Genomic DNA, 13,113 nt, shown 5'->3' on the forward strand with positions numbered 1-13,113 from the left:
ATCTTCATATAACCTTACAGGCACTACTCCTTGTTTCTAGCAGTCTCCATCTTCAGACTAGATAAAACCACCCAGGATGCTTTCTCATAGAACCTAGGACCACCAACCCAAGGGATGGCATTACCCATAATAGGCTGGGCCTTCCCCATTGATCACTAACTGAGAAAGTGCCTTACAGCTGGATCTCATAGAGGCACTTTCCTTTCTGGTGACTGTAGCTTGTGTCTAGTTGACATAATGGACAAAATAATACTGAATATAAAAATCAGAGAGAGCAATATCACAATGCCTGACTTCAAAGCAACTACCAGCATAAAGGCAGACAGACATACAAGTCAGTGGAACAGAACAGAAAATTATGTTTGCCCATATATTTACAAGCCATTGAATTTCTGCAAATTACTGCAAGTACACATTTGGAAAAAGTTCTATCCCTCAATACACAGTACTGAGAAAATCCATAGCTCTCCTTTTTACCATACATAAACAAAACAATCAATATAAAGTAGATTAAGAATCAGCATTCAAAACTTGAAACTATTAGAAAAGTATCAGTATATATCCATGCATTTGTACATAGAGTTTTGACTAAGACCCTAAAACAAATTAGACTAAGAAGATACCTACCTCGACAGGAACAACCAGGGACCATACAGATGGTCAAGGCCCACAAAGGAACACAATCAACAAAAGCAAACTACAAAGCTTCTCTCTGAATAACAAAAGGTATAATCTAAAAAAAAGAGTATGTGTTCATAGACATAAATCTTTAAAAAAAAATGGGGTACAGACCTAAACAAAATTCTCAACAGAGGAATCTCAAATGGCCAAGAAGTGCTTAAAGAAATGCTCAAGATCCTTAGTCATCAGGGAGCACAAATCAAAATAGCACAGAGATTCTCAATCAGAACGGCTAAGATCAAAAACTCAAGTGATAGTACATGCTGGCAAGGCTGTAGAGCTAGGGGAAACACTCCTCCATTGTTGGTGGGAGTGCAAACTACTACAACCACTGTGGAAATCAGTTTGGTGGTTTTTCAGAGAACTCAGAATAGTTCTACCTCAAGACCCAGCTATAGCACTCCTGAGGAGCATGCACCCAAAAGGTGTCTGCCACCCCACAAGGGCACTTGCTCACCTACATTCAGAGAAGCTTTATTTGTAAAGGCCTGAAACTGGAAACAACCTAGTTGGCCCTCAACTAAAGAGTAGATAAAGAAAATGTGGTACATCTACTCAATGGAATACTACTTGGCTTTTAAAAACAAAGCCACTTTGCAGGCAGTTAGATGGAACCTGAGTGCAGTAACTCAGTCCCAAAATGGCATGCATGGTGTGTACTCACTTGTAAGTGGGCAGTAGCAGTAACATTACAAGATAACCAGATTACACTCCAAAGACCCAGAGAAGCTAAACAAGAAAGAAGGCCCAAGTGACGATATTTGAATCTTACTTAGAAGGGGGAATAAAATAGTCATAAAAGACAGATGAAGATTGGGAGCTGGGTGGGAGAGGGGATAGGGACGGGGATGGGGCACGGGGTTGTTGTCAGGATCAAGTGTGGAAAGAGAAAAAAGAGATGGCCAGATGGACATGAGAATGAATGGAAATTTGGGCCTAATGAGGATGAGAAGGTGGGGGGTCATGACAGACCTGGGATAAGTGAGGTGCCCAAGAATCAATGGGAGTGACCTTAGCTGTGACTCACAACATTGGGGGTATGGAACTGGAAGAGGCACCTTCCGTAGCCAGCAGGAATTCCAGTGTAGCAATAAGGACACAAACCCACAAAACTTTTGACACAAAATTTACCCCATCTATAAGAAATACAGAGATAGGGATGGAACAGAGACTGAGGGAATGGATGACCAATAACCGGCCCAACTTGAGACGCATCCCTTGGGCCAACACCAACTCCTGACACTATTAATTATATTCTGTTATGCTTTCAGATAGGAGTCTAGTATGGCTGTCATCTAAGAAGCTCCATCTAGGAGCTGACTCAGACAGATGCAGACACCCACAGTGAAACAGTGGATGGAGCTGGGGGGCTCTTATGAAAAAATAGGGGACAGAATTGGGGGCTCCCAATGGGGATAGGCAATCCACAGGATGACCAATAGCATCAACTAACCTGGAACATTGGGGCTCTCAGAGATTGAACCACGAATTGTACCTTGGTCTTCACATGGGTCTGGAATAACTGGAGTGAAGCCTGTCTCAAGAGCTATTACCTATCCCTGGGATATGTTCTAGCTGGACTGCCTTGTCTGGCCTCAGTGGGGGAGGATGAGCCGAACCCCACAGAAACTTAATGTGGCAGGGTGGGGGATACCCAGGGGGTCTCCACCTGCTCAAAGGAGAAGGGGAGGGGGAGGGGGAAAGGATTGTAGGGGGAGGAGGTAGCAGTGAGCTGGATGTAAAGTGAATAAACAAAAAGTAAATTAAAAATATTTTAAGGGGTTTTGGAATTTAGCTCAGTGGTAGACTATTTGCCTAGCAAGCATAAAGGCCCTGGGTTGGGTCCCTTTTCAAAAAAAAAAAAAAAAAAAAAATATTTTAAGTATCATAATATTTTGGGAGATAGAAATATTAATTGACTATTTCATATGTGCTTATATCTAATAATAGCACTACACCATTTTCTTGCCGTTTTTTATGAATTAAAATTTTAAATTAAGGAAAATATGCACAACCATTTTCTTTAATATATTGCTCTTGATTTGGCATAGTGCTTTTATTTCTACTTAATGTCATGTTTAACTACAGAAAAATTAAAAATTTTAAATATTACCAATGTCAAGTATTCCATGGTGATCATAACCTTTTGCTATCGAGTTGTTTCTGGTGCTGGCAGGCACAAGGACATAATTAACAGAAGCCAGTGCAATGTGGCACCATCAGCACCCAGCTCTCCTACTATAGCAACCCCTAAATATCCTAACACATATGAAGAGCAAAACTGCGACCTTCAATCTTGTCTCATGAAGATGATAGAAGTCTTTAAAGTTGATATAAATAAATCCCTTAAAGTAACACAGGAAAACACAGTCAAACAGATAGAAGCCCTTAAAGAGGAAATAAACCCCTAAAAAAAATACAAGGAACTACAATTAAATAGGTGAAGGGAATTAATGAAACAGTCTAAGACCTATAAATGGAAATAAAAGCAATAAAGAAAACACAAATAAAAGTAACCCTGGAGATGGAAAACCTAGGAAAGAGAACACGAACTACATACACAAGCATCATTAGAATACAAGAGAAGGAAAATAGAATCTCAGGCATAGAAGATACCATAGAAGAAATTGATACATTGGTGAAAGAAATGCCAAATGTAAGAAATTTCTAACTCAAAACATCCAGTAAATTTGGGACACTATGTAAAGGCCAAACTTAAGAATAATAGGAATAGAAGAATGTGAAGATTCCCAGTTCAAAAGGCCATAAAACAGCTTCAGCAAAATCATAGAAGAAACTTCACAAACCTAAAGAAAGAGATGGCTTTAAATGTTCAAGACTTTCTAGAATTCAATGAAAATGAAGGCACATCATACCCAAACTTGTGGGACACAATGAAAGTAGTGCTAAGAGGAAAATTCATAGCGCTAAGTGACTTTATAAAGAAATTGGAAAGATCTCATACTAGTATCTTAACAGCATACCTGGAAGCTCTAAAACAAAAAGAAGCAAACATACAAAAGAGGGGAAATAGTCAAACTCAGGACTGCTATTAATCAATTAGAAACAAGGAGAACAATACAAAGATTCAACAAAACAAATTTTAAAAATGGAATACAGAGTTAAACAGTAAAATCTCAATAGAGGAATCTCGAATGGCTGAGAAACAAAGAAATGTTCAACATCCTTTGTCATCACAGAAATGCAAATCAAAACAATCCTGAGATTCCACCTTATACCACCAGAATGGCTAAGATCAATAACGCAAGCAAAATTCCCCCATTGCTGGGGGATTGTAAACTTGAAAAGCCACTTTGGAAATCAATCTCACAGTTTCTCAGAAAACTGGAAATTGTTCTACTTGATGACCTAGCTATACCTCTCATGGGCATATACCCAAAAGACGTTCTACCATACCACAAGGATACATGTTCCACCTATGTTCATAGCAGCATTATTAGTCATAGCCAGAAACTGGAAACAACCCAGATGTCCCTCAACTGGAGAACTGTGATTCATTTACACAATGGAATACTACTCAGCTATAAGAACAAGGACATCATGAACTCTGCAAGCAAATGGATAGAACTAGAAAATATCATCCTGAGTGAGTAACCATGACCCAAAAGGACATGAATGGTATGTACTCAATGGTGAGTGGATATTTGCCATAAAGTACAGGATATAGTATGTTCTATACTATATCCTATATCCCATAGACCCAAAGTAATTAAACAAGAAGGAAGGCCTAAGGTAGGATGCTTGGATCTCACATAGAAGGGGGAATAGAATAGTCGTAGGAGGCAGAGGGAGGAAGGGAAAAAGGTAGGAGAGGGAATGAGGAGGTAAATGAGAGGGGTCATTAGAATTTAGTTGGGACATTCATATGGGAGTCATGTTATCTCTCATCTCAAAGACTTTCTTTTGCCTGTTTTAAGTCTGAAGTACATTCATCACTTACAGAATTCTACCATCAACACAGAAGAACCAAAGTCTGTAAACTCTATTGGTAACCTCAATGCAGAAGAACTAAAGTCTGTAATTTCACCTGTTCCCAACCTAAATGTTAAGCTTCGTGAAGAGAAGACTCAGGTAAAGCTCTGTATGAGGTTGAGGGTTACAAAGTGTAAACGGTAAAGAAAAAAAAAGCCAGTGGAGTGTGCCAAAGACAAGAGAGAGATAAACAGAGGGCTGGTGATCCAATCATATGGGGGGAAAGTCAGGAGCTGGTCAGCTCTGGAGTTTGAGTTTTGTTACACAATAACATGGCATGCTTGTAAAAAAAACAAACGAAACCAATCAAACAAACAAACAAACAAAAACTCAAGGCTGACCATAGCAGATTAGAACATATTTCTCTTAAGCCAGTTTGAGAGAAAAATGTACAAAGAATTTAATCATATATTATGCATATGTGTTTTATATGTGTATGTATGTATATAAGAAAGAAGATATAGCAAGAAACACACAAATAAGAAACTACAATATATGATTACAGAAACACAACCAAGTATATTAGTAATTATCATGCTGTCTCTGGGCTAAACCCATGTACTGTTGAACATACTTATTCCAAATGCTTAGGACCAGAACTATTTCTAGTTTTAAATACTTTTAGATTTAGGGAAAGTCCTAGTTAGGGTTTTGTTGCTGTGAAGAGACACCATGACCAAGACAACTCTTATAAGGACCACATTTAACTAGGGTTGACTTACAGGTTCAGAAGTTCAGTCCATTATCATCAATGCAGGAGCATGGCAGTGCCCAGGCATCATGGTTCAGAAGGATCTGAAAGTTTAACCTTTTCACCTGAAGGTCTTAGGAGAAGACTGGCTTCTAGGCAGCTAGGATAAGGGTATTAAAACCCAGGCCTTCAGTGATACACCTTTTCCAACAAAGTCACACTTCCAAATAGTGCCACTCCCTGGGTCAAGCATATTCAAACCACCACAAGGAATATTTGCATATACACAATGAGATATATTGGGATGATATCCAAATCTGAAATTAAAGTTTATTTATGTCTCATGGAGGTCTTTTTATAAAAGATATTAGCAATCTTATGCCTAAAGCAAACAATATATGTTTTAATTTGTATAGCAAATTATATTTTATAATTTCAAGTAGTATATTTCATAATATAGAATATTTTTCACATGTAGCATCATATCAGGATTTAAAATTTTTCAAATTTTGAAGCAGTTCATATTTGGGGTTTTTGGATCAGAGATTCTCAATTTGGATTGAAAGAGAAAGATTCTTATAGTGGGAGGAACATTGCACTTATAGTATCTTGAGAAACCCAAGTGTAACAGATCAACACCAGGAAGGAAATTTAAAAAAATGGACAGCAAAAGGTCATTCAAAACAAGTGTTACCAAAATAAATAGCATATATAGTAAAATTAAAGACAAAATAGAATTAAGAATAAAAATATTAAAAGAAGAAAGAAGGATGTCGACATTTCATACTAATGAAATATAAAATCTGCTAAAACATTGGTATGGTCATGAATAGTCACACTCCTCACAATTTACCTTTCAAATCAAAATCTTATAAAACTTAAAATCTGATGGTACCACAATCAGTGAGAAAATTTAACCCAAGTAAAAACATTAACAAAGATATAAATGTGTAATATTCCTATTGGTTGAAATATAAGTTGCTGCAGAACTTTGTTCTCTATGCACAGAATACAGGTTCATTACAAACAAACAGGCATTTATAGGTAGTCCTTGTATTGGGAAATTAAAGAAAACCAATAGTAATAGTTTCAGAGCAAAAGTCAAAATGGACCATTTAATGTGTTAGAGTCCAGTACAATTAAATTGAAATCCTATAAAATACAATGCAATTAAGACCCAAATTTTACATCAAAATATCAGTAACCCAAAAGCTGACAACAGATACCAGAGCAGCAGAACTGTTGGTTCAAAAAAAGAGATCAAGCAGAAGCAGAAATGCTGGGGAAAAAATCATACATATAGATGTGGGATGGATTATTAAGGTCTTAGAAATTGGAAAGAAAAGAAAAAAAAGCAGGAAGATGTACATTGAACAGGCACATTTGCTGTTCAGTCAAACCAATATTCACTAAAAGTGCAGTAATTAATGATAAGTTTTTCATAAAAATAGATACACCTCAAATTCTAGAAGCTAGGCAACAATAAAGTTAACAAGAGAAAGAAGAAAATTACAGCAAAAAAAAAGTAGTGATATTGACATTAGTGAATTACCAATAAAACAGAGGAGTAGATCATAAAAAAGAACCCTGATGAAGTATGCAAGATAAGGGTCAGCAATTAATCAAATAAAAGGGATGTAATACTCATATATATATATGTATGGCATATATATACATATATATGTGTGTGTGTGTATGTATATATAAATATATGTGCACAGACAAGAGATGGAACAAATAAGTATACAATTTTTAACAAATTCATAAAATGCTGGGTCCAATTTAATGTCAGTAAACCTGATAGTGTTAGAAGTAGAAGGGCTTTGGTTTCAGTTTTGGTAGAAGTTCTAAAACAATAAATAATTTTTAAAAGTGAATAGCATTGGTCTTCAAAGAGAGGTTCTCAATGTCAGTGTGGTCCTTGCAACATCCCTCTTCTCCTACATGGCCTCACTCCAAGCAAAGGTTTTTAAAGGTTTGGTTGTGTTGGAAATGAGAGTGTTGGCTCCCTCTCCTTGTAGTCTGGGACATACAGTGGGATGATACCTGACTCACTCTTGAAGATAAACTGCAATGGCAAAGCTAAGAAATTACTACCCTCTCTCTATCATCAGATTCAATTACACAGTGTCTAGAAGCCAGCTGGGAAAAGTACAGAAAGAAGAGTCATGATTTCATCATCTCAGAAAGAATCCCATTTATATTGATCTTCCACAGTACAGCATGTAACACATCAAATACTTAAAGCAACAGAAATCTCTTTTCCCTGGAGCTAGACATCTTGAGTCAGGTATCAATCTGGCCACACCCTCTGAGTCTCCTCTTGCCTATTCTGATACTGGTTAAAAAAAAAACAGGTAGGGGCAGCTGTATCCTGTACTCTACATAAACATTAATAACTAGGTTCCTTGCTATAATAAAAGTTTGTGTATGTGGCACAAACTTTGGCATTTATTCTGGCAACTAGGAGTCTAATATCAGAGTATCAGAAGGGCTTTGCTCTTTCTAAAGTTTCCAAGGCAGATCCTTTCCGACACTGCTGTTCCAGCATCAAATTGGGATTTGGGAGCTTGTGGGTACATTAGTCCATTCCCCTCTGTCACTCTGTCCAGTTCTGTGTGTATATCTGCCTCTTCTAATCACATTGGATTGTGGCCCACTCCAGTGATCTCATCTCATCCGAATTGTACTTACAAAGACCCTATTTCCAAAGGAGGTTGAATTCACAAGCACTTCACAGCATCCACAGTGTGATAGGACTTTGTATTATTATTTGAGTGAACCCAACTCAATTCATAAAACCATCTAAGCGTGTCAGTTGTGGCAAGGAATTTTAACGGAATCGGATTTGGGGTAGACGGTCACATGACCAACCAAGAATGAATCTCTAGTACAGTCTACTTCTGAGAGCCACAAGCCCCAAGCCAACAAGCCTGATTTAAACAGTTGCTTTAATCAGAAAAGAACAAAAAGAGAAGTGGAGACTACTGCCATGTCTTGCAACTCTGACAAAAAACACACTCTCCGTGAGACAGTTTGGACAACATGAAGCTAGTGACTAGTTAGGGCCAGACTTGTGGAATGAACTTAGATGGAGTGCCTCAAAACCATACCATTGTCTTGAATGTAAACTAAAAGTCTCACTTTTCAGTATTCTGGCCTCGGATGCAATTTTACCAAATTGGGTCAAGAGGATGTTGAAATCCCGCAGAGAGCTTCATGAGCACAAAGGAAGTTATAAGTATCTCCAAAAAAAAAAAAAAAAAAAAAAAAGGCACGTCTGGCACATGCTTTTTAAAATTAAAATTAAAATAAAGAAGCAATTATTTGTCCTGGGAAACAAAGTAGCAAGCCATTGACGGTGAACAATGATTTTTGAAGGATGTTGAATGCCTCCAATTCTCCTCTGACTAAAATGTGTCACCTCCCTCATCTGGAGGCAGCGTAGTGTGACAGGAAAAATCAACTGAGATTATGCAGCCTTTGATTTCACAACCAGTGAAACACCCACTAGAGAGCCTTCCAACAATCCGTTCAGTCATTCAGTCGGCAATTTTCTCTCACGGAGCCCAAACTGTTTCAAATCTTTTACTAGTATGTTTATAAAAACAAACATAACCCATGTTTAAGATGGTTAGATAGAAAGATTAAAGGCTTCTATCCTAAGAGGCTTTGACAACCAAGTTTAATGTCTACAAACAAACCCTGAAAGTTCAGCATCTAATGAGGAACCAGGGAATCAGGAGGGGGAGAAAGGAAAGTAGTTTGATGACCACTGTAGAGTTTCTGTGTAAAAACTCATTTCTAAATCACATATCACATGCTTTGCTCATAAAAATCAGGAGCCGCTGGATGACAAGATCTTCACATACATACGATAGCTATAAGATACTGTCAACAGGAAAAAAGAACACACTTGTTAGTTACCTACAGGAGAACCAAGGTTGTTTCCAAGTCTTTGCTTTCCACAGGCCCAGATCAGCAGCCAGGAATCTTATCAGAATACAAACGTGGTTAAAAGATGTTTCCTAGAAACGCTCTCATTTCCTAGTGGACGGATTTCCCTGTAACCCAGAATCAGCCATGATTCAGAACCCTGTGGTTTCAAAATGATTAATCCATGAGGGTTGTAGCAATGTGAGTCAGATGAAGAGGAAAATGTGTGAGGAAATAAAGCATAATAGGACAGCATACCACAACCTGTGGACAGGGTTAGTCAGTGAGCAGGAGCACAGCGGAAGGCACGGCCCTTGTCACTCACATATTTGTCTTCTTTAGCAAATGCACATCATTGATTTCAGAGGATTCACGGAATGATTCACAGGTGAAAAGCAACATGGATTGTACTTTGTATTACTCCAGCAGACAATCATTGAACTATCAAGACATGCCAGAAATTATGTGATGTGCTCAACTGGATGGATAGACAGACCAGACACACAGGCAGGCAGATGAGAGGTATATAAATAGATATCTAAGATAGATGGTAGATAGGTAGGTAGGTAGGTGGGTGGGGTGGGTGGTAGGTCGGTAGGGGGTGGGTGGATGGATGGATGGATGGATGGATGGATGGATGGATGGATGGATGGATGCATAGGCAGATAAATGATACATACATACATACATACATACATACATACATACATACATACATACATACATACATGAGAGAGAGAGAGAGAGAGAGAGAGAGAGAGAGAGAGAGAGAGAGAGAGATAGATTTTACTCCTGACCTTGAAAAATTCCCAGCTCAGGAAAGGCACCAGGCAAATAAATATTTGGTACAACCTCAAGTTCCAAAGGCATAATTGAAAATCCAGGGTCAGAACAGGGATCTAGAAACTCTCTCAGGAATCGATGCTCCCACACCACTGAATTGGATTGGTATTTGGATGTATTTATAGACTAAGATGTTAATTTTTCCTCCTGTGCCCAAAATAATAATTTTTAATTCCCCTTGGGATAACTTACTGCAAGTTAGTAATATGAATTTAAAATACTGACTCACTTTGGTCTTTAAAAATAAGATCATTTAGGGGAGTACATTTTTATGAAAATTGCTTGGCATCCTAAAAATAGACTCCTAGGCAAATACACTTAACTCGTTAGGCATGCGACATCCTTGGGGACTGGCCAGCATGCTGAGGTGTGTGCCCCTCTTCAAAGTGGGTGCTTAGAAAATCATAAGTTTATTTCTAAACTAGACCACTGTGGTAAAGACTATTACAGCAATGTCAGTTACTCTATTAAGTGTTGTCTTCTAGAACAAGGCCTATACCATAGGTATGGGTAGTCACATAGCTCTTTGTTTATGCAACTGCAAATACTTAACAAAATCTGGTTGAATGGGGTAGTGGAAAGCCAACACTGGGAGCTGATAAAACTACAAGTAGAACTTCATCAGTGTCGAGTAATCGGTTTCACAGATTATTTTTAAAGAATTAAAATCAGTTAACCAGGCTTCTCGGAGATTTTCAATATCCATTCGTTTCTATGGTAATATACTCATTTGTTCAACCCACTAATTGAGTACCTATTCTGTACTGTGAGTTGTGAAAAGAAAATAAGACATCGTACATGCATTCTGTCCTCAATAACACTGTTATAACAAATGTATATATATTTTATATTATATATATATAAATATATATATTATTTCAAATACAAGGCACACCTTAATACTGTATGCAAGATGGAGACATATGCTGGCCATGTAGCTACTGCTCATATGTGGTTCTTGAGCACATGAAATGTCCCTTATCCAAAATTCAAGTGGCAGAATCATACAAAAGAGTGAACACTGTAGTTTTTGCCTTAATCTTGTCCCCAAAACTCTTTGCCATGACATAGTAGGTCTCTGAGTACATGTTCATTTACATATATTTAATAAACTAAATAAGCAGTTGTGGATTTCAGCACAGCTAATGACAAAGATATGGTTTTTTCATTCAGCCCCTCAGCTGGTGGTCAGCTGCTCAACTCACCGTATGCTATCGATTGTGCAGAGATCACACAACAACACCTCTGTGTCTGACCCACTGTATGCTAGACAGTTCTGTCAGTTGACTGTGGTTTTATGCCCCAGCTATTCTCACATTATCGTCATCTCTGGTGATGGCTTAGGCAATGAATTCAGTGGTAATGATATGTTCCAGACCTGGGATAGGATAAGTAATTCATACCACCCCCATGTGTGGGTTCTGACTTCACGGACTAGCAAGGGAGTTATCAGACTTTATAGGATTCCTGCACACATTTCTGCTGACTCAGATGTGGACGTAAAATATAGAATGGTGTGCTGGATGGAGCAGTTTTTTAAACTCCTTTAGGGAGTCTTTGTTCCTAAATCAATAATTGGATACTACATGTTTGCATACAAGTGAGTGCTTGCTCTATGTGTAGAGAATGAATTGTTTTAAATGATAAGGTAAATCATTTGAAAATCACTCTAGGATAATTCCATGTAATTGCTAATGTGATATTAAATGAGGTCTGGTTTCATAATATTCTTTATTTAACTTTGCTTTCACATATTATGATGCTTTAAAATACAGGCCTATTAAGTATATGGCTGCATATGACTTTCTTGTATATCAAATTCACAAAAAGTGCAATTGTTTGCTTGGCCTCCTATGAAGCAGAATATTTCCCAGCACTTCATCAGTTTCTACCACTTTCTTAGAACAAGCGTCTAGTAAAGACTGACTTTATTGTAGTACACCAGTATTTGTTTTAATATTAATAAGGACAGTTTATGTTTATCAAGTACTTCCCAGATACTGAACATCTTGAGAGACGCCATCAGACAGACTCCACAAAAATAACATTATGCACTAAATGGTAGCCATGGTAGTCCCTCACTACAAACGAGAAAACCTTCTAAGTAAAGGCACTAACTGACAAAGTCAAGTTGCCTAACTCCAGAAGAGAGAAACTCTTTAAAACATTATGGAAAAATTCTCAGATCAAGAATGTGATGCTTTGTAGAATACAAATTGATCCATTCTTATCACCCTGTACAAAGCTTAAGTTCAAGTGGATCAAGGACCTCCACATCAAACCAGATCCACTCAAACTAATAGAAGAAAAAGGGGAAGAGTCTCAAACACATGGGCACTGGAGAAAATTTCCTGAACAAAACACCAATGGCTTATGCTCTAAGATCAAGAATCGACAAATGGGATCTCATAAACTGCAAAGCTTCTGTAAGGAAAAGGAAAATGTCATTAGAACAAAATGACAACCAACAGATTGGGAAAAGATCTTTACCAGTCCTACAACTGATAGAGGGTTTATATCCAAAATATTCAAAGAACTCATGAAGTTAGACTCCAGAGAGCCAAATAACCCTATTAAAAATGGGGTACAGAGCTAAACAAAGAATTCACAGTTGAGGAATATTGAATGGCTGAGAAGCATCTGAAGAAATGTTCAACATCCTTAGTCATCAGGGAAATGCCAATCAAAAAAAAAAAAAACCCTGAGATTCCACATCACACCAGTCAGAATGGCTAAAATCAAAAACTCGGGATAGCAGATGCTGGGAGGGTGTGGAGAAAGAGGAACACTCCTTCATTGTTGGTAGGATTGCAAATTGGTACAACCATTCTGGAAATCAGTCTGGAGGTTCCTCAGAAAATTGGACATTGAACTGCCTGAGGATCCAGCTATACCTCTCCTGGGCATATGCCCAAAAGATGCTCCAACATACAACAAAGACACATGTTCCACTATGTTCATAGCAGCCT

At 37.8% G+C, this 13,113-nt stretch overlaps 1 pseudogene; it reads right to left on the reverse strand.

The window, feature by feature from the left end:
- LOC116896024 overlaps window positions 1–13,113 on the reverse strand; it is a 134,994-nt pseudogene that overhangs the window by 7,650 nt on the left and 114,231 nt on the right.

The sequence above is a fragment of the Rattus rattus genome, chromosome 3, assembly GCF_011064425.1.
Source record: "Rattus rattus isolate New Zealand chromosome 3, Rrattus_CSIRO_v1, whole genome shotgun sequence".
Taxonomy (NCBI): Eukaryota; Metazoa; Chordata; class Mammalia; order Rodentia; family Muridae; genus Rattus; species Rattus rattus.